The 19649-nt window shown below is 44.5% G+C and overlaps 1 protein-coding gene across 11 annotated transcripts in view; it reads right to left on the minus strand.

Moving 5' to 3' along the window:
- FAM107B (family with sequence similarity 107 member B) overlaps nt 1-19649 on the minus strand; it is a 96147-nt gene that overhangs the window by 45358 nt on the left and 31140 nt on the right. For 5 of the 11 annotated variants that reach the window (XM_015873619.3, XM_085512522.1, XM_085512531.1 and 2 more), the window contains exon 1: nt 5397-5546. The exons of 1 other annotated variant lie outside the window; for it this stretch is intronic. The gene's annotated coding sequence lies outside the window, so the exon portion shown is untranslated. Of the gene's footprint in view, nt 1-3510; nt 3626-4135; nt 4241-5396; nt 5547-19649 lie in introns of those variants that run through there. 5 more of the 11 variants (XM_085512509.1, XM_085512517.1, XM_032442114.2 and 2 more) reach the window with 3 other exon arrangements.

Raw genomic sequence — 19649 nt, forward strand, 5'->3', positions numbered from 1 at the left:
TGGGTTGTACCTTTCTAGCTTACAGGACAGATGACTAATTCCTGGCTGAAGGATCAAACTAAGATCCATCCCACCACAACAAACAGCAAAGTGGTTGCTGTCCAGGTCATTAAAGCGCTCTGCATAGCAGAAAGCACATTTCGTGCTTGATCATCCTAAAGATAGTTCTCCACAGGATTCTTAATGAACTTCTAAATGTCATGGGCTGAGATCTGCTAGAGGACAACACAGGTTTCACATTTTATCCCGCAAGCACATACACTGCCTGAAGTTTCAGTGTAAGAGTAAAAAAGAAGGAAACAGATCTCATCTGAAAGAAAGGAATTTGTTCTTCTATTCCTAGCAGACTGAGCTATTCCTCTTTTTGATAGTCATAACTTGGAAACACTGATTTCTCACCTGTGATCTTCCTGCCCTTCATCAATGAAACATTATAAACTAAACACAAAGCAGACTGCAAGCTCAAAACGTTCTGAAACTAAACTTTAGACCATAAGAAATCACAATTCTGACAGCCAACAAAACCTTAGTTCCAACTTCTGTATTCCCAGTGCCATGAGACACAAACACAGCAGGTATCCTGTAATGTTTTCGGGTTCTGTTAGACCACATCCTTTCCTCACAGATGTTAGCACTCCCTGCTCACAGAATCACTATGAGAACTCTGCTACAAGAGAATTACCCCAGCTGCCCCTGCTGCCACGCACTGCACACAACCCCTGGCACTAAGACCAGCAAAGCGTGTGACTGCACATCACAGAATCACAGAATTGTAGGGGTTGGAAGGGACCTCTAGAGATCATCGAGTCCAACCCCCCTGCCAAAGCAGGCTCCCTACACCATGTCACACAGGAAGGCGTACAGGCAGGTCTTGAATATCTCCCAGAGAAGGAGACTCCACCACCTCCCTGGGCAGCCTGTTCCAGTGCTCTGTCACCCTCACTGTAAAGAAGTTCTTCTGCATATTCGTGCGGAACTTCCTATGCTGTACTTTCATCCCATTACCCCTAGTCCTGTCCCCACACAAAAGATAGAAAAGAGACCAGACTCACCACTATGGCTCCCACACCTCAGGTATTTATAAACCTGGATCAAGTCCCCTCTCAGCCTTCTTTTCTCAAGGCTAAACAGACCCAGTTCCCTAAGTCTCTCCTCATAGGGGAGATGCTCCAGGCCCTTCACCATCTTAGTGGCCCTCCGCTGCACTCTTTCCAAGAGATCCCTGTCTTTTTTGTACTGGGGAGCCCAGAACTGGACACAATATTCCAGATGAGGCCACATGTGATTCTGTGATGGTCTCACTGGAACATTCCTGGCTCTGCAGGGCTCCCACTTCTCCCCTGTTGGCTCTTGCTCACCTGCAATGGGCTGGAGGAGCACCCTAGAAATCCAGCCAGAGAAATGTCTGTGAAAACCACTCCCACCGTTTAAAGGAAGGTGCAGAAAGGAGAAGAAAAGTGTTTGTTTTCTCTCTCCTGTACGTGCTGAATGTCCTTGTTTAAAGACTCAGTACAAACACCTCCTGTTTGCCTTGATCTAACAACAAGCAATATGCACGCTGGTAGTGGCTCAACTTCTTCTTCAACCAATTGCATCACAGACACAAAACCAAACTGATTTTCACACCTCTACGTTCAGATAGTTTGTACTGCACTTCTCCACACTCTACTCGCTTTGTGTGGTGGGAGGAAGCTCTTTCATTTTAGCACCAAACAGCTGTTCAAGGCACGAGTTTGAGCTCTGACACCACTGCACATTGCCTGTGCAATCCCAGAAAAGCCATTTACTTGTCTGTGTGCTTTTATTCCCCACCTGCAAAGGAAAAGTGCCTTCTTCAATGCGGAAGGACACAGCACCTTTCTGCTTCAGCATGGTTTTAGAAGGGTTAATATAACTGAGGTACAGGGACAAAAAACATGCAAGACACTGAAAGAGGAAACACCATAGAGAAATGTGGTTCTAGCCGGATGATTTATCCTTCTCTTTCATACCAAACTCACACCACTCTGTTCAGGTTGTTATACAACCAATTCCCTTTCTACAGATGAACCATTCTGTTGGCTTGCGTTAGAAATAAACATTAAAGCCTCAACTTGTTGTTGTAGCCAAAGGGCAGGACCCAGCACTTGGTCTTGTTGAGCCCACTGGCCTCAGCCCAGTGATCCAGCCTGTCCAAATCCCTCTGTAGGACATTCCTACCCTCAGGCAGATCAACACGTACTCCCAACTTGGTGTCACCTACAAACTTATTGAGAATGTATTTAATGCTCTCATACAGGCCATCAATAAAGATACTGGACAGGACAGGCCTAGTACTGACCCCCTGGAAAATGCTACTCGTGACCAGTTGCCAGCTGGATTTAACTCCATTCACCATCACTCTATGAGCCCAGCCCTCCAGCCAGTTCTTTACCCAGCAAAGAGTGTACCTGTCCAAGCCATGGGCTTCCCACTGAGCTTAGACAGTATGTGCAAGTATATTGCTGACAATAGCAGGACACGGGGAAATGGTTTTAAGTTAAAAGAGGGAAGATTTAGGTTGGATGTTAGGGGCAAGTTCGTCACTAGGAAAGTGGTTAGGCCCTGGAACAGGCTGCCCAGGGAGGTTGTGGATGCCCCGTCCTTGGAGGTGTTCAAGACCAGGTTGGACGGGGCCCTGGGCAACCTGATCTAGTAAAGGTGTATGTTTGGTGGCCCTGCCAGGCAGGGGGGTTGGAACTACATGATCCTTGAGGTCCCTTCCAACCCGGGTCATTCTGTGATTCTGTGCACAACTTGCTCTTTAATGCTCGTTTTTTCCAAATACATCTGAATAGCATCAGCTGGAAGTTGTGTCTGACGTGCTCTTTTTTTTTTTTGTACTTACGCTGTGAAAACAGACAGATCCAAAGTTGAACTGTACAAAACTGTCAGATATAAAAATGAATCAAAGATTCTGTAAAGCTGAGCACTGAAACTCACCGTCTTTCAAACCACCACCATAGTGCCAGACAGCTTAGAGTCAGACGAACGTATTTAGTAGGGTTACATGCACACAAAGACAACGTAATTCTGTTCGATGAAATCATGTTTTGAAGCTTTGTTGGATCCAAATACCTATCAAGGCCAATTTCTAGTTTAACAGTTCCATTCTTCTTCCCACAACTATTAAACAAGAACCTTTGCTTCTCTCCCTTCTACTTTTCTCTTTTGCTCCAACTTTTAGATGATTTTTCTTTCCTTCCTAACATTATGTTACTGATGTCTAGATGTGGTGCTGAGAACTGGTTTTGATTAACATACACAGCACTGAGTAAAAATGCAGTGAATTCCCCCCACACACCCTGATCCGCTCACTCAGTCTATCACAAGCCTGGCTGTTACACTATGTGACTCTGGCAGACAATCTGCCACTTCAGCAAATGCATTGACCATAACTACCACACAAATCAGCTTGTAAAGAAGAGGCATGTGCACGTGTGAATAATGAAAGATGTCCAAACTGCAGCTGCCATGCAGTGTGTCACTTACCTAGTAGGGCAGTGTTACTGTAGGACAGCTCAATACAGCTGCTCTCAAAACCCTCCTGTGCTCACGGTTCAGAGAAACTCCTTAATTTTGAAGAGAGGAAAAAAAGGGGCCAAGACTGAAAAGGAAGGAAGATTGTAAACCAAGGGATATAAGATCTGCAGCAGAAAGAGGAAAGCGAATGGGAGACTATTTAGATCTGATTATAAGTGGGTCCCCTCCTTCACCCCTAACTTTCATGGAGAACCAGCCTAACGCTTTAATTACTGATGCTTAATGACACTTAAATGCTGGAAGTAAAATAGCAACATTACTCACAGGCATTTTAGACCCTGAAAAATACCAGTGACACTTCACCTGCCAAAATCATCCCTGGCAAAACTCCACTGACATCAGCGGAGCTTCACTAACCATGAAACTGGCTCAGAGTTGCTGTAAGACAATGAAAGCTTTGTCCTAGGAGATATAGGGTATTCGTGTTGTTCTTAATAAAGCCCGGCAAACAATCACTTATTGTTAGTGAGCAAACATCAGTGACAATAAGCAAGCAGCTACCAGATTCATTGTATACACTGCCTGTCCATATACTGCTGGGAAAACAGCCATCAATAAAGGAAGAGATTCTCACTCAATTCGTGTCGGGCTGAGACTGAAGACTATCAGCTTCTCCAGTTGCCCACAAGATCCACAAGTTACTTCCATTTTAACAACGTTCCTCCATGCTCCCACCTCACTGCCAAGCCAATGAAAGTTAAATATCCTGATCAGCGCTGCAGGATTTAATACACACGTATCTATCCCACAGCGCAGAACAGACTGCTGCCTGCCATGAACTATATACAAGAACCACACTGTGCTCGTTCAAAAGGTTTCTTCCTCATTTTGATGCGTTTTTGCTGCACTTTGTAAATTCTCAATGAAAAACAAAAGTTCCCACATTCCCACTGTCTAATAGTATCACAGAATGGAATCGCTGAACTGTTTGAGCTGGAAGAAACCCTTAAAGCTCATCTGCTCCAACTCCCCTGCAATGAACAGGGACACGTACATCCAGACCGGGTGCTCAGAGCCCTGTCCAGCCTGACCCCGAATGTCTCCATGGACAGACAATCCACCACCTCTCTATGCAACCTGTTCCAGGGCCTCACTGCCCACATTGTAAAGCAACTTCTTCCCTGTATCCAATCTAAACCTCCCCTCTTTTGGCACGAAACCCTTTCCCCTTGTCCTACCACAACAGACCCTGCTAATGAGACTGTCCCCTTCGCTCTCATAGCCTCCCAAGCGTCCAACAAACGTGCCCTGAACTTGCAGAACCAGCTCCAACCAAGACAGTACACAGCGCTGACATACAGCTTAATGAGACCTGGCAGAAGGAAACAAATAATGAAGTAACACAGACCTCCATACCACCCCTTACTCATCTGAACACAACTGTAGGGACTGGAAGGGACCTGTTGAGATGGAGTCCATCCTCCCTGCTAAAGTGGGGTCACACAGGAAGGCATCCAGATGGCTCTGGAATATCTCCAGAGATCCCACAACCTCTCTGGGCAGCCCGTTCTCCTCCATCTACCCTTGCATCCAAATAAAGATCGGTAGGGATGCGGCCACTCTGCACACTTCGGACATGAAAGGACAAAAGTTGTTTCACAGAGGAAAGCCTTCCATTAAACCCAAACCAGGAGGAAATTTCCCGTTAAGGGTAAAACCACCATCTAGGAGCTCTCCCAGCCCTCTGTGTGCCCCAAGAGCCGTCGGGCATCTTCTATTCCCGCTCAGCTCCGCGTTCCCGATCACACCTACGGGCGGGCAGACGGAGCTCCCTCAGGAGCGCCTCCCCCAGCTCATCCAGCCCGCCTTTGTGTGCTGACAGACGCTACACCTACCTCAGCCTCACCGGGGCGGCTCTCCGCCGGGGAACGAGGGGAAACAGACCCCGAGACGGGAGGACGGATGGAAGGAGGCCTCGCAATACTCGGGGTCGCTGAGTGCCGGCTCAGCCCCAACACACACACAGCTCCGTCCCGGCCTCGCCTGAAGGAGCGGCGGGGCGGGGCGGGCCGGGGGCGGGTCTGCCGCTGAGTCACCGCCGGGGCGGCCCCGGGCTCGAGCCCCGCGTTGTCTTTGTTGTCAGGAAGAGGAAAGAGGGGGAAACGGCGAAAGAAAGGGATAAAAGGGTTGGAAGAGACAGAAGGGAGGGGGCAGGACTCCCACTAGAGAGGAATTAGGACCCTCACTCTATGAGCAGACACATCCATGCACCACCCAAGTACAGAAGACAGGCTCTGCAGTTCATCCCTATGGTGCTCTGTGCCTCAAAGTCTGTCTCATAGCAAGAAATAAGTGATAGAGACAGGACAGTCTGGAACACAACGCAGTGTGTGGATGTCTGAAGTATTAACCCCTCAAAAATGACCTTTGGGGGTGAAATGTATGTTTATATATTGCTGCATGTACTTGGATTAAATCAGCTTCTGTTGTATATTATTATATCACCAGGCTTATTTTGAGTTTCTTCAGAGTGGATGACTTGCATCATGAAGCATCTTGAATCATCCCAGGGATGGAAAAGCCGATGGGCCCGTCAGGCTGCTTGAGGAGCTGAGTAATGTTGAGCATCCATTGTCATGGGCTCTCCAGAAACCCCAGAAACCAAGAAGTCTCTGTTGGAAGGATACTGGGCACTCAGCAGGTGGTGCTGTTTCCACTGAGTCTGTCCTAAATGATCCACTGCCCCTGTACATCCAAGGGAAATCAGTGGGGTAGGGAGAAGTGTTTTCTGTGGGGAAAGGCTGAAATCCTGAGTGCTGGCATGTATTAAAAGACTACTCAGGTCTTTGTGTGCAGCTGCTCTATCACTAGGAAAAAAAGAAATGGCAGCCACAAAGTACCTGTGTGAAACAATGGATGAAAACCAGCATGTGTGTGTTGATGCTCTGGTGCTATGGAAGTCTGTTGTCAAGTGCCAACTTTTGCAATCAGAGCTATGCTGAGGAAATGTCATGAAGTCAATATCAGCACTGCAAGCTGAACACCCGTTTGTCTTGTCTGTGTTCATAGTTTTGAGCCCTGACTTTGACCTGACTCATATCCCAGATGTATATTTCATCACAGGGGTGATATGTGTGAGGCACATTTCTTCCTGTATGTAGAGCCCATGGTTACTATAGAGAGAAGAACCTCATAAAAATTGATTCTTTTTAATTAAATGCAGTAAAGTGATGTGCCTAGACAGATGAGAGTATCAGTATTGAATACTGAGCTCCCTGTTCTGTGAACTGCCTTCTCTTTGGAATGTGCAAGGAAGGTGTATTACCAGAGACATGCAAACAGTGAGGAAAGAAAATGAACAGCAAAGGCAGCTGGAATGCTGGATTTCCCTATCTTTTGCATTCTTGACCTTACTGACCTCTCCATATCATTTTTGTATTTAAGCATTAACCATTCATATTCTAAGGACTCTTTGTAGTCCTCATCAAGTTTTATCTCTGTTGCTTTAGACACTGCACAGGCAGTTGTCCCTGCTCTGAAATCTGGCACTTTACATCAATGTTTTCCAGCCCTTTCTGAGCTCAGACAGCTGTTTTTGCTGCAATATGTACAATTTCCCCAACATATACTGCATATCCACACCTTTAAACACAATATAAGACACTTTGCTGATGCTACCAACAATTTCTGTGTACTTTGCCACAGGCATTTTGCACGGTGATAGCCAGCTTGTTCCAGTGATACATTCAGTTTGAAGAGTGTGGTTATGTTTCACATACTATCAGCTTGTGCTCCATTAAATGACTGTAATGTCACACAGCTATATGGTTATATCCAGGTTGAAAAACATTGCTGTACACACACAAGAAAGGCAGAACATTGGGAAAGAGAGGCAGAAAGTTGAAAGTGCTCACCAAGCATCTGGGCACCAATGATGCCAGAGATCAACAGGTTATCTTAGTTTCTTACTCGGTGCCTTATACAAGACACAGTCAGTTGATAAGCCTTGAGTCAGACATCTCGCAAGTAATTTAAGGGGCAGGTCTGTGTCATGTGGTTGTCTGGTTTTGGTGGAATAGCTGCTTGGGGTCTGGAGAAGCTGAATCACTTTAGCTCTGCTCCAGTCCATAACTGAGGAAGAAGGACGTGTGAGGAGTTAGTATTGTGTCCCAGCCACCAGCCACTCAGGTTCCTAGTTTCCCTTCTTTCATTAAGGCACACACTGTGTGCCTCATGGCCCTTGACCACAAGAAAATCACAGTGCATGGTCCACGTGATGAGGAAATTTAACCACAACTGTGTTTTGCTCACAACAAGCCTTCCACCAGCACTGACTGCTATTATAATACTATTATATTTTAAATGAAAAGCGCTGTACTGGAATCCAAACCATGAATAAACTTGCTGCACTTTAGAACAACTCTCAGAGAGGACGAGGCTCTGGAAAAGCTCAACAAGATAAATCCCCTTTTTATTAATATCATAGCAAAAATATATATAGTTGTTCTATTATATAAGTTTCAAATAATTGTTTTTGGCATTTTGGTACCTTATGAATGAAATCTATTTTGTATTTTAATTGCCTGTTGCTGTTTATATTTCTTTTCAGCCAAACTTTAGAATTAAAAGCAAAATCAGCCTTTTACTACTAGAGTTCTCCTCTTTGTAGAGCAGGGACTGCATCTTCCTCCATGCTTGCACCGTACCTGGCCTCTGAGTGTTACCATAATGTAATCTGAAATAACAATAGTAGCTTTTTCGTGTATGGCAGAAGCAAAGTGGATTAGAGCCGTCTGCTGTGGGATTCCCCTTGCTTAATTTTAGCTGTCTGAAAGCAGACATCTGGTCTAAGCAGGTCATATAGGGTAGGTGAGAGATGGGGGAGAGAGATTCGTGCCTCCTACCTTAGGTGTCTATTCCAGAACTGGATAAATTCCTTCTGGAAGTGCCTCTGCTGCTTTACAAAAGGCAGCAGCTCGACAAGCTTCAGCTAGTTGCCTTCCTCATAAATTCTTTAGTTACGTTTAATTGCTTTCCCCCAAAATGGCAAAACACTTCTCCATTACCTACTTTCATTTATAAATATGAGATGAGCGCTGCTCATCTAGATAACAAGGAGAAGCACCGATTGTACGAGAAAGTGATTCTCTGTGCTGAAAATTATTCATTTACAGTGTTGTTTATTTTCTTCCTAGAGTTTTTCCTTTAATTTAATCAAAGTAAACCAACCGGAATGCAGGTTGCCATGAAGACTTTTGGAGAATGTTTGAAGAAACATCTGCTATGCGCAGAGATGTGTAAATACATATGGGAGCTGAACAATACGATGTTCAGTTTGCAGTTCTCTTTACGCAAAACCACGGGCACAAAAGGGATTTCCTCCAAGTTTTCCTGTGTGTTAATAATGAAGATCAGGATGCCACCTTTGTTTCCTCCTCTTCTGAATACACAGTGAAAGGAAATGATTCTGGATCAAATTACAGGGAGCAGTGGAAAAAAAGCAGTACTTTCCACACTGGCACTCGGTAGTTTAATTATCCAGCGTGCTGCATCTTTATGGAAGGAGGAGGCAGATAAATCCCATATGTTAATAGCTGCCCCCCTGTGGCTGACCCCTGGCTCAAATATTCCATATTGTGATTAATGTGGCACGGTTGGATCCAAAGTATGCTCATTCCCCAGGCTGTAGAGGGGGGAAAGGAGGATTTTATTTACCTTCCAACCACAGAATTTCATTTGATCACTCTTGGAGACTGTTTTCTCCCTGCCTTTGTATCGGCTGCCTCTGAAGATCTGTTCTGCTCTCCCTCAACTAGGACTCTTGATTTCTACCTTCTCCTCCAGCCTCTGCTACTGGCTGGGCAGCTTGTGATAAATCATTTTACCTCATGTTCTGATCTAGCAGAGCAACAAAAATCACCGACTCGTTTGATGACACAGCTTGAAATCTGCAGATGGGAAACCATAAAGAAGTTCATCTCTAAATGAAATCGAGTACTGACCTTTAGAATCTGGAGCTAGGTCAGAAACTCATTGCTGCGCATGGATCATGGCTTTCTGGGCACCTTCATCCCTTAGGGATGATGGAAAGGTCTATAAAAATACAGCTGTAAAAACTGGAAAGACAGGAAAACGTGACACAAAGTCCATGAGAAGCTCTGTCTCCAGTTAGGACACATCTGGATTGATACACGGGCTGTATTTTTATTGTTTTATTTTACATTTCCAAGCTATTTTATTTACTGAATATGACAGGCTACTAACAGACTGTACTCAGGGTGGCCTTACAGAGACAACCTTGTGTCATTTCCCACATAAAGCAAGTAAGTCTTTTTTCCTCCATGATAGGAAAGACAGACAGATGTCCTCCATCCTCTGAATCATAAAGCAGAAACACAGAATCATGAAGGTTGGAAATGACCACTAAGATCATTTAGTCCAACCATCAACCCATCAAGTACACGTAAGTAGCTTTTTTCTGTATTTTATGTAATAACGATTAAACTCCAAAGACTTTCCATCAACCTCACACACACTTAGGGAACACATAAAGTCAGTGTATGCTCGCGCAGCATCCAAGGAGTTCTGAGTGCATGCAGCTCCCTATGTACACAGATTAGTTCTACTTGTCATGCCTTAGCTGAGCTGCCAAGCACCCAGAAACCCTTTATGTGAGAGTTACAATAATGAAGCTCAACTGTTTTTCCATAAAGTCATAGAAATAGAGAAAAAGCCAAGGGATGACAGATGACTTGGAGTGATAGAGCTGGCAGACACCCATGTCAACACACTGAGTTTACAACAGTATTGGCAGTACAGAGCTCCGACTGCTGACTATCCAAGTCACACAAAGGTTGCACACTACAGTCCATGTCCATCACAGAACTGGTTCAGATGTGTGACCTGCATACGGCAGCTGTCTGGCTTGGGCGAGTTTTAGGCACTCATGATGAAATTCTGCCTGCGTTATCTCTGCCACTGCATTCTACCAGTGCAGCCTGATGTAGTGGTTGATTAGCCCTGCCCAAGGCATGGGGATTGCAGCTCAGTGATCTTTAAGTCCCTTCCAACCTAAGCCATTCTGTGATTCTACAATTCTATGATTCTGCTAATTCTAGGGTCATACTTTCAGGGGAATTTGTGCTAAAATGAGTTAAAATTCTCTCGGATTCTTTCTCAGTGAGTCATTAATCCGGGGAATACTTGTCTTGTTCTTCTAGACACGTGGGAAAGACTGTGGGAAGAAACTGAAGGACAGAGTAAATGTATTAGCATCCCAAGGGAAAGCAGAGCCTTGGCCATAACCTGCACTTCCACCCATGGCTTCAAAGTCACGCAACAGTGGGTTGTGTACGATCAAGAAAGAAACTATGGGAAACATTGCCTCAGAGCCTTCTACAGTGGGTTGTGAAGACACAGTGTGAACACATTCCAGCTTAGTCAACTTCTGTTCTCAGCTGAGTCCGTAGTCACCAATTCCAATACAAATAATAATAAAAAATTATGACAGGGACTTAAGCAATTAACAGAAATAGGTTGTCGGCATTGTTCTGCCTTCCTACTTAAAATTATTCCATGCTTAACTTTTTGTTTTTATTTTTTTTTCCACCCCCTGTGGTTTAGCAGCCAGCTGGCATTCCTTATAATGAAACCTGCAGGTTGATTGAGGCTGTGGCTACCCTGATGTCCTCTGAGGCTTTCTTATTGACTGGCCATACCTTAGATAAGGGTGCCAGTAAACTATAGCTCTGCTTGAGAGCATCTGCCTCAGGGCTGTTCTCCCCTCATTATAAAACCTGATCTAATCCTGCGTGTCTCTTCAATTACTTGGAGAGCTCAATTCAAGAAGTGGCTTCCCTGGTGAACATGAAATGAGATAAGCTATTCCTAAGTAGGGTAAACATGAATACCCAAGAGTGAAGCTAAGCATTTCCAGGGCAGTCTTCTTCTGATTTCTATGTGCTTTCCAACTAAATAACATATCACCACTCCTGTTAGTGTTGACTTATTTCACCACAGAAAAGTACGTTCCATATTGGATGCCTTTACACTTGTCAGTGGAACTACTTGTAAGTCTTTCTGCCTGCAAGAGCTACGTTTGTGACAACTCAGGTGATAGGAAATGTACTAAATAAGCCACTTGCTTTACAGCCTCCAATCTGCCATGAAAAGCCTTGGGAGATGCTTAATCTCTGTGCCAGGATACAGGAAAGACATTTCATTTGGGGGATCGATGAATGTCAGATAGCAAATGGAAAAGGAAGAAGCTTATCTTGCCATTTTAGGCAGATGAATGATGTCCTGGACTGGAGGATGGGTTCAACACCTCAGTGCTGATGGAGACAAGTCGTTCTGTTTATAGCTCAAGTACCTGATGCAAGTTCCAGCCATTGAGACAGCTGCCATCGCTGTCTGTGACCATCCACACATGTAATAACATGAATGGACGGCTTTGCAGGTCCTGCCTGAGCTTCAGCCCATCTTGAATCTCACCACTGTGAGGACCCTTCCTCTGGTGATAGCGATAAGTAGCATGTTAATACAAATCTATCAGGTGTGCTTCATCACTAGTAGATAGCCGTTCTTTACTTACAGCTTTGTATTTTCTTCTGGATAAACAGAAACAGAAGAATTTCTTTCATTCAAGGGGCAAATGTGCATCTACCAACAAGGGAAACAGTGAAGCCTGACCAAGGTCATATGCCAATTTGACCCAATATAACATTAGTGAATTAGTGCATTCGAAACCCAGTTTCTAAAGTTCTGTGATCACTGCACAGCATTTATTTCTGTCTAAGGGATGTTGGTTATTCTACCTCAAAATACAGGACAATTTTGACATATGGTGGGAAACAAATATGTAGACTCATTGCTGCCAACATCTATGTCTGCTATTTATTAGATCACAAATTATTGCTGAGGAGAGTAAGACTGTTTGGGATGCCAGATGATAGACAGAGGAGCACACGTGGGGATATGGTGAGACTCTTAGACCACCCTTTCTCAACCATAGCCAGAACAGAAGTGTTCTCTATTCTCTTAGAAACTTCTTTTCTTGCCATTTCATCGCAACTGATTGTCGTTTAAGGATACAAAGGACTGCAAGAGTGGCCGTAGCATTCAGATTGCAGATCTATCAAGACACCTAGTAAAATCTTTCTTATGGGAAACACTATCCTACAATCAAGGAAGGCAACCTATTCAGGCTTCTCAGCAATGTGGCCTAACCCAAGTCCCTTCAGAATCAGTGAGAGTCATCTTACTTGGGTCCACAATTCCCATCATCCAAAATAAATAAACAAAAAGACTCAAAATACATAGTGTGTCTTTCAAAATAGCGACCAAGTCAAAGTGAGGTTTCACTTCCCCTAAGTAACCAGTGCCAGTCAATGCACTGGGTTTGTATTTTCCAGCTTTGTAATGCTGCCTTTGGCTTGTAGCAGAATGTACCCAAGCCTTGATGTTGTTTCAAAACACCTACAGAGTGTTTATTAAGGAAAGATGAAAGGATGAATGCTAATGAATGGCGAGTGGGGCTGTTGCCATACAAACAATTGCGGAAACAAATGGGTTCAGTGAAAAGCTCTGCTCTGATTTGCACGGCTATAGCGCCCATCTAACTAAATCGTGGCCCTTTATATCAAAGGATTAAATCTGGCTGATCTCCTTGTAATTCCCTCAAGTTTATACCCCATGTATTCCATTCTTTTATCAGCTATTACCTGTTTTGCTATTAATTAATGTCAAGGTGCTCTGTACCTGCAGTAGGCTTTGGTGAAGAGGGCTCTGTTATTTACACGTTTATAGGCAATATAAGTATTTCCCCAAATAGATGTGACCCATGTAGGCAGTGTGTGCTGCATTTGCATTCTTTTATAATGCAAGGCAGTCCTAATGTTGCACACAAGGAGATCCCAGGAGGCCCCAGCCTCCTGGCTGCATTAAATAAATCCCCGTAAGCACAAAAGAGGAAAAAAAGAAAACAAAAAACTTCTTGCCAGCTTTTCCTGGAAGTGCACAAGTGAAATATTTCACTTCTTTGGTGCCCTGTGATATTCAAGCGTAGTTAGAAAACATCAGAAATGAAGCTCCATAAAAATACGGTCCTAGAAGGGGAGCAGCGAACATCTTGCCTTTAGAAATAGACGGCTTTGTCTCTGTGTATTTGATCCTCATTCCAGCCCTGTTGAAAACACTTGGTCCTCTGCTTGTACTTACAGGGTGCTTTTCTGCCAGTCATCTACATAAACTCTTCTTCTCTGTTTTACTGAACTGCAAGTTTATGTCTTTATTGATGCACGTGTAGTCCTCCAGCTGATCCCGTTCTGAAGAAAGGAGCTGTTCAGACATAAGTTCTGTTTTGTTTTGGTGGGGTTTTTTGTCTTGCATTATTGACATGAATATTTGAAAACAATCTTGTTTTGGTTTAAAGTCAAACATTCGTCACATTTAGTTCAGACATGAATTAAACAAAACGCACCTTCCTAAAACTTCTGAGTCTAAAAATCCGTTTCTTGGTGGGGCAGGAGAACAACAGAGAAATGCTTTTTGGAGATACCAATTCTTCTTCCAAAGCTGATGTTGGACATCCTGTGATCCTAAGAAAGACCCAATCATGTGGAAAGTTATCAGTGCTTCCTTGTGAGCAGCTTATAGTGCCAGCCTATGCGTTAAGCCCTACACAAATGGCATATCCATGCCTTTAACACTGAGACCCCCACTGCATACACCCCATTGTCTGTGTTCCCTGGGCGTAATGGGCAGTTGAGGGATCTTTCATTCAGCTCCTGCGATGAGCAGGTTTTTTCCATATGTCCCCTCCCCAGAGAGACAGAATGGAAAATCATTGGGGTTTTGTTTGTGTGTATGTTGCAGGATGGGCTTTGGAGGGGGGAGCTCTGTGGGGTTTAGTTATGGCACTTTGGTTTTGCCCACTAATTTCATTGTCCTGGTTTCACAGTATCCACAGTAGAGATATGTGTTTGTTTAGTTATAAAGTGAATGGAAAAATGACGGCAGAGGTTTGGCTTATGGCACATGTCATCTCAGGAACTGTAAGATCAAGTGTTGGGAGAGAGCAAGTTTAATCTCACCATGTGTCCCCAGCTCTCTCAGGACCTGCCATGTCTTGCATATAAATATGATTTTACCAGTCCTAGCACCGTGTCAGAAGCCTCATTTGAATATGATAATCTATGCCAAATGAGTTTTGTTTTGTAAAACCCAAAGTGGGAATGACTGGGATGTAATCAAAACTCCCTAACAGGGAAGAGTTAGATAAATGGTTCTGGTTTCAGCCTATCTCATTTGTTAATCTTATTAGAGCCATCTCATGCTCATTTAAACTAAATATATAACCCAATTAAAACAATCCTGAGCTATTACATCTACAGAAGCAGACTAAATTTCAGTGCTTCTGACATTTTAGATCATCCAAACCTCCAGAGCATGAATATCAGTATTGTCACTTCGGTTTCTTCCATCTCACCCATCGTGAATACATTATACATATGGGTAAGGGGGTTGGTGTGTTTCAGATAGATACGATGCAATAGCCCAAACTTCTTTAATAACCAGCATCTAAAGAAGTTATTTGGCATAGAAATTCCTTTGTATGGCTCTACAGGATACAGAGATAATTCTTTGTCTCTAAATTGTATTAACTAGGACTGCGTCACAGCTGTAATTCACACAGTGTAACCCTGACATGTGAGTTGAATGGCTTTTCAGGACTTAAAAGCAGCACAATTCCATCTCAAGAGTGACTGGAAGTGACTGGAAATCAGCGGAAGACCTGGTGGAGCTGGGGAGGCACAGACAGATGGATCTGCAGCCTTACAGGAGGAGATAAGGGAGGCTGGGACTCTTCACTTTGGAGAAAAGGCACCTGAGAAGGGGTATAACTCAGTTTTACCAGCTCACAGAGGTAGAAGTAAAGTCCAAAGACTTTATCCAGTTATCTACAATGCCACAGCTAACATAGCCCCCCATTGATGCCTGTTCATGGGGGCACCCATTGAGCTGATTTGTGGCTGCCAAGAGGTGTCCAGCAGCAGCAGGGAAGGTACAAGCAGGCCTTTCCACCAACAATTCAGGTTAGACTCCACATCCTCATTCATATACATGTACCAGAACACGGCTTCCCACAGTCAGAAGTTAAAAGAGATGGAAACTTTAGCAGAGGGAAGAAACTCATCACGACATTTAACAGCTGGGTGCACAGTGGCTCAGCTATAGGACACTCCCGTGACTTGCTTTTGGTCAGTAGCAGATGCCAAGGCCAAGAAGACCATTAATCAGCATGTAGCCTCACACTGTGTTTTATCTTCTCAGCTTGCTTTCCTGTTGTTCTGCTTTCCTGCCATGCCTTTACATTCTTCCCTGTCCTAATGAGGCTGGTGGTTCTCTTTCCCATCCATATCTCCTTTCGCTCCGTTGTGCCCTTTCGCACTCTGAATACACATTTGAACCTGGCAGACACGTAGGGGCTGACCCAGCTGCACAGCAGTGACATGATGTGCTCAGAGGGCTTAGCAAAACTGCAGGCATTGCTTCTTTTGTGCCCAGTTCCAGAAGAAAAAAGAACACACCTGCAATTACATGGACGTGGGTGCAAATTGCAGGGATAATACTTAAACAAGACTTGGAGTTTTCCAGTGAGGTTGCATTTGGCTGGGAAACAAAGATATTAAAACTGATGTACCTGAGCTGAGTTTTTTGCTGGGAATGTTCACACCCATCTCAATAGTGGTGACATCACAGTATGGTTTGGCTTAGAAGGGACCTTAAAGCTCATTTGGTTCCAGCCCCCTGCTATGGGCTGGTTGCCACCCACCAGCTCAGCCTGCCCAGGGCCCCATCCAATCTGACCTTGAATGAGAGACTCCAAGCAAAGCTGAGGCAGGTGACATCAGAACAAACTCTTCAAATCACCCTTTGAATCATCGTCATAGAGGTTGTGGAGCCTCCTTGGAGATCTTCAGGTGCCACCTGATGTGTCCCTGGGCACTGCTCTGGGTGTCCCTGCTTGAGCAGGGCCGTATGTGCCCAGGGGTTTCTGCTGACCTCAGCCATCCAGTGACTTTTTTATGTGTAGAGCTGCTTTCATCTTGAGAATTAATCTAATCAGAATGAATCTAAACTCAGAGAGTGCTGAATCCTCCAAGTTTCATCTCAGTGAAATACAACATTTATCCTCCAGCTTTGCTGAAAAAGAACAGACATTGGAGCTCCTGCTTCATTAGAGCATAATGAGGCAAAATTGTGGGGCTTGCTGGCGCCACTCAGCAATTCAACACCATGATTGTCCTCAAAGCCAGCAAAGCAGGAGAGCTGCCAACCCCTGGCATTGGCTCAGGGTCAGCACAAAACATCCACTGGGGTTTTACTAAGGAGCCTGCTATCGCAGTAGCATCCGGTGTAGTAACTGAGTCAGAAGTAGCCCCAGTGAGAGCAGGGACACGGGGCAGGAGTAGCAGCTGAAAGGCACTGGGGCAGAGCTGCTCAGGAATCACCATTCCTAAGGGCTGCAGGGAGTGTTAATGGGCCCCATGTGCTGCAGGAATGCAAAGCTCTGCGTGGGCTGGGAGAATTATGCTCTTGACACTGGGAGAACTTCCTGACTGAGAGCTAATTGCTTTGGCCTGTGAGTGTCTCTGCTCCGGATTAACATTATTGAATGGTAAACCTAAAGGAGCAGCAAAACCAAAGGCAGATAGTTGGCCTGTATGAGGTGCTGCTGGTTTCACCTCACATTTCTGAGGATATGGAGCATTAATTCAGTTCGTGTTTGTCACTTAACTATTATACAAAGATAAGTCTGGTCCCATTATGGTTATTTCATGGTGCATGCCTCCAACAAGGGCCAATGGTGAAGGCATGCAGTCAACCTATCCCCACCATGTCACTAACCATGTCCCTCAGTGCCACTTTCTTTCTGAACACCTCCAGGGATGGTGACTCCCCCACCTCCCTGGGCACTCTGTGCCAATGCCTCACTGCTCAGCATCCAACCTTCACCTCCTCTGGTGCAACTTAAGGCCATTCCCTCTCACTGTTACCCTGAAGAACATGAGATCAGACTCAGAGATCCAGCTGTCCCACTTTTTATTCTCTCTCATTGCCAGCCAAAAGGAAACAGCCCTGAGAGAGAAAAAAATGAGTGGCTCTGAGATGATCTGGAGAAGGCAGATGCACAGAGGTTCAGTAGTAGATAGAGATGTCATCGGGTTGGAAGGAGAAAAACAGATGCTCTGGAGTTTATGTTGGTTTGAGCCCAGTTTGCATTGGTTTTGTTCCTGTGTATGGGCAGAACTGACAAAAGTCACAGACCAGAACACCAGAAACTGAGGGAAACGAGGTTCCTTTCTAAGAAAGGACACCCCCACCACCATACAATGTACTGAATCCTTATTCCCCGGCTCCTTGTTAACACAGTGCTGTCAGGCTCCGCTGCCAACCTTGAATACTTCTGATTCATTCCTGTGGTTCCCCGAGTATCCAAAGGAGGCAGAAATTTACTTGGCTAACTTATTTAGGAATGCCTTCTCCCCTTTCTTTTACTGCTCACACTGCAGTATGTTGCTGGCATTGTTTAAACTGTTACTGGCAAACAGTATTGCTCTGTACATTATAAATAGAAAGCAGGCAGCAAATGGAGTTAAATGTGAACCGAGAGGCACAAATTCCTAAGCAAACAGTCTGTGTGTCTGACAGGAAATAGAAGCACGTTGTTAAATTTGCCCGTGGCCAGCCTAATCTAATCTATTTCTTTTAAAAGAATGTGATATTGTATGTCCACCAAATAACAGCTTCTTAAAACCAAAATAAAACCACTAATATAAGATCTCCCCAGAGCATCCGAATTATTTAAACCCACTCAGAGCTCTGAATTCTGCTTTTCCAGTGTTCTTGGGTAGCAGATAGCGGTAAACAACAGCTTACACAAACGCACTGTGAGTTACATGAGCAATAAGCTGCCAAGCATGTCTACGAAGAACAGGCTGATAACAAATCCCCCACCTTGCTCAGAAATGCCCTTCATCTGTAGGAAAGATCTGTGCTGCAATCCAAGATGCCCTGCAGTGCGATGGTGGTGAAGTGCCCCCATCTGTTGTGATTTCTGCTTGCCATCAGGTTCTGTGTGACACAGGCATCTTCTGCATGAAATACAGCACAGATGTCAGACTTCCCACTGGACTTCTCAGAGTCTTTATCTTATTTCTGTATATATGGATCGGTTTTATGGGTTGTTTGGTTTTTTTCTTTGAGTTTTCCATTCCAGGTTTAAGTTTTGTAAGAACATTACAGACTCTTCTGGTGGCAACTGGAGTGAAGAATGCTGAGTTTGCAGCAGTTTCTATCATTTTCTGCTGGGGTGGCAAAGACTTCTGGAAGATTAAGATTAATCTTTCCTGCTTCCTGGCTCCTAAAGATAGTGGGAGGCTCTTCCCTAACTGCACCGCAAGCTCATTTCACAGCTAAAAACTCTTAATTAAGAATTATCTATTCCTACTTCCCCTCACTTCTTCCTCAGCTTGCTTCATCTTCCTCATTTGAGAGGATTTTGCCACCCTGACAGTTTCCATTCTACACTCGATATGAGTTGCAAGAATCCGGTGTGTTCAGTGTTCACTGAATATTCTTCAATAGATATATTTGGGGGCTTACTGTAGACCTGGAAAATCCTTGTACAAGCAGATCATTTTCAGTTTTGTGTTGCAAACCTTGAAACATTTTCATTTTTTAATGAGATTTACATCAAAGATTCATAAAGGTTGGAAAAGATCTCTAAGGTCTTTTCAACCATCAACTCATGCCCATCATACCCACTAACCACGGCCCTCAGTGCCACATCTACACATTTACTGAACACCTCCTGGGATGGTGACACCACCACCTCCCTGGGCAGCTATATGTATCCCCAGCACTCAAGAAGAGGTTCATGGAGGTCTGGATGCTTCTTGACCTTCCCTTCATGTGAAAGTCAAAGAGCCGAACATCCCCAAACTCTCCATCTCTGCAAGCCAGGTGCTCCTACTTCCCCACTTAGTGTAAGGAAAGAAGAACTGAGTGCAGACAGGCATTACAAAACAAGGGCTGAACCACGCCTGGGGCTGTACTGAGGTCAAAGAGGATCCTATGCAGAC

Source organism: Coturnix japonica, chromosome 1 (assembly GCF_054131305.1).
Source record: "Coturnix japonica strain WE chromosome 1, WE-NBRP24, whole genome shotgun sequence".
Lineage (NCBI taxonomy): Eukaryota > Metazoa > Chordata > Aves > Galliformes > Phasianidae > Coturnix > Coturnix japonica.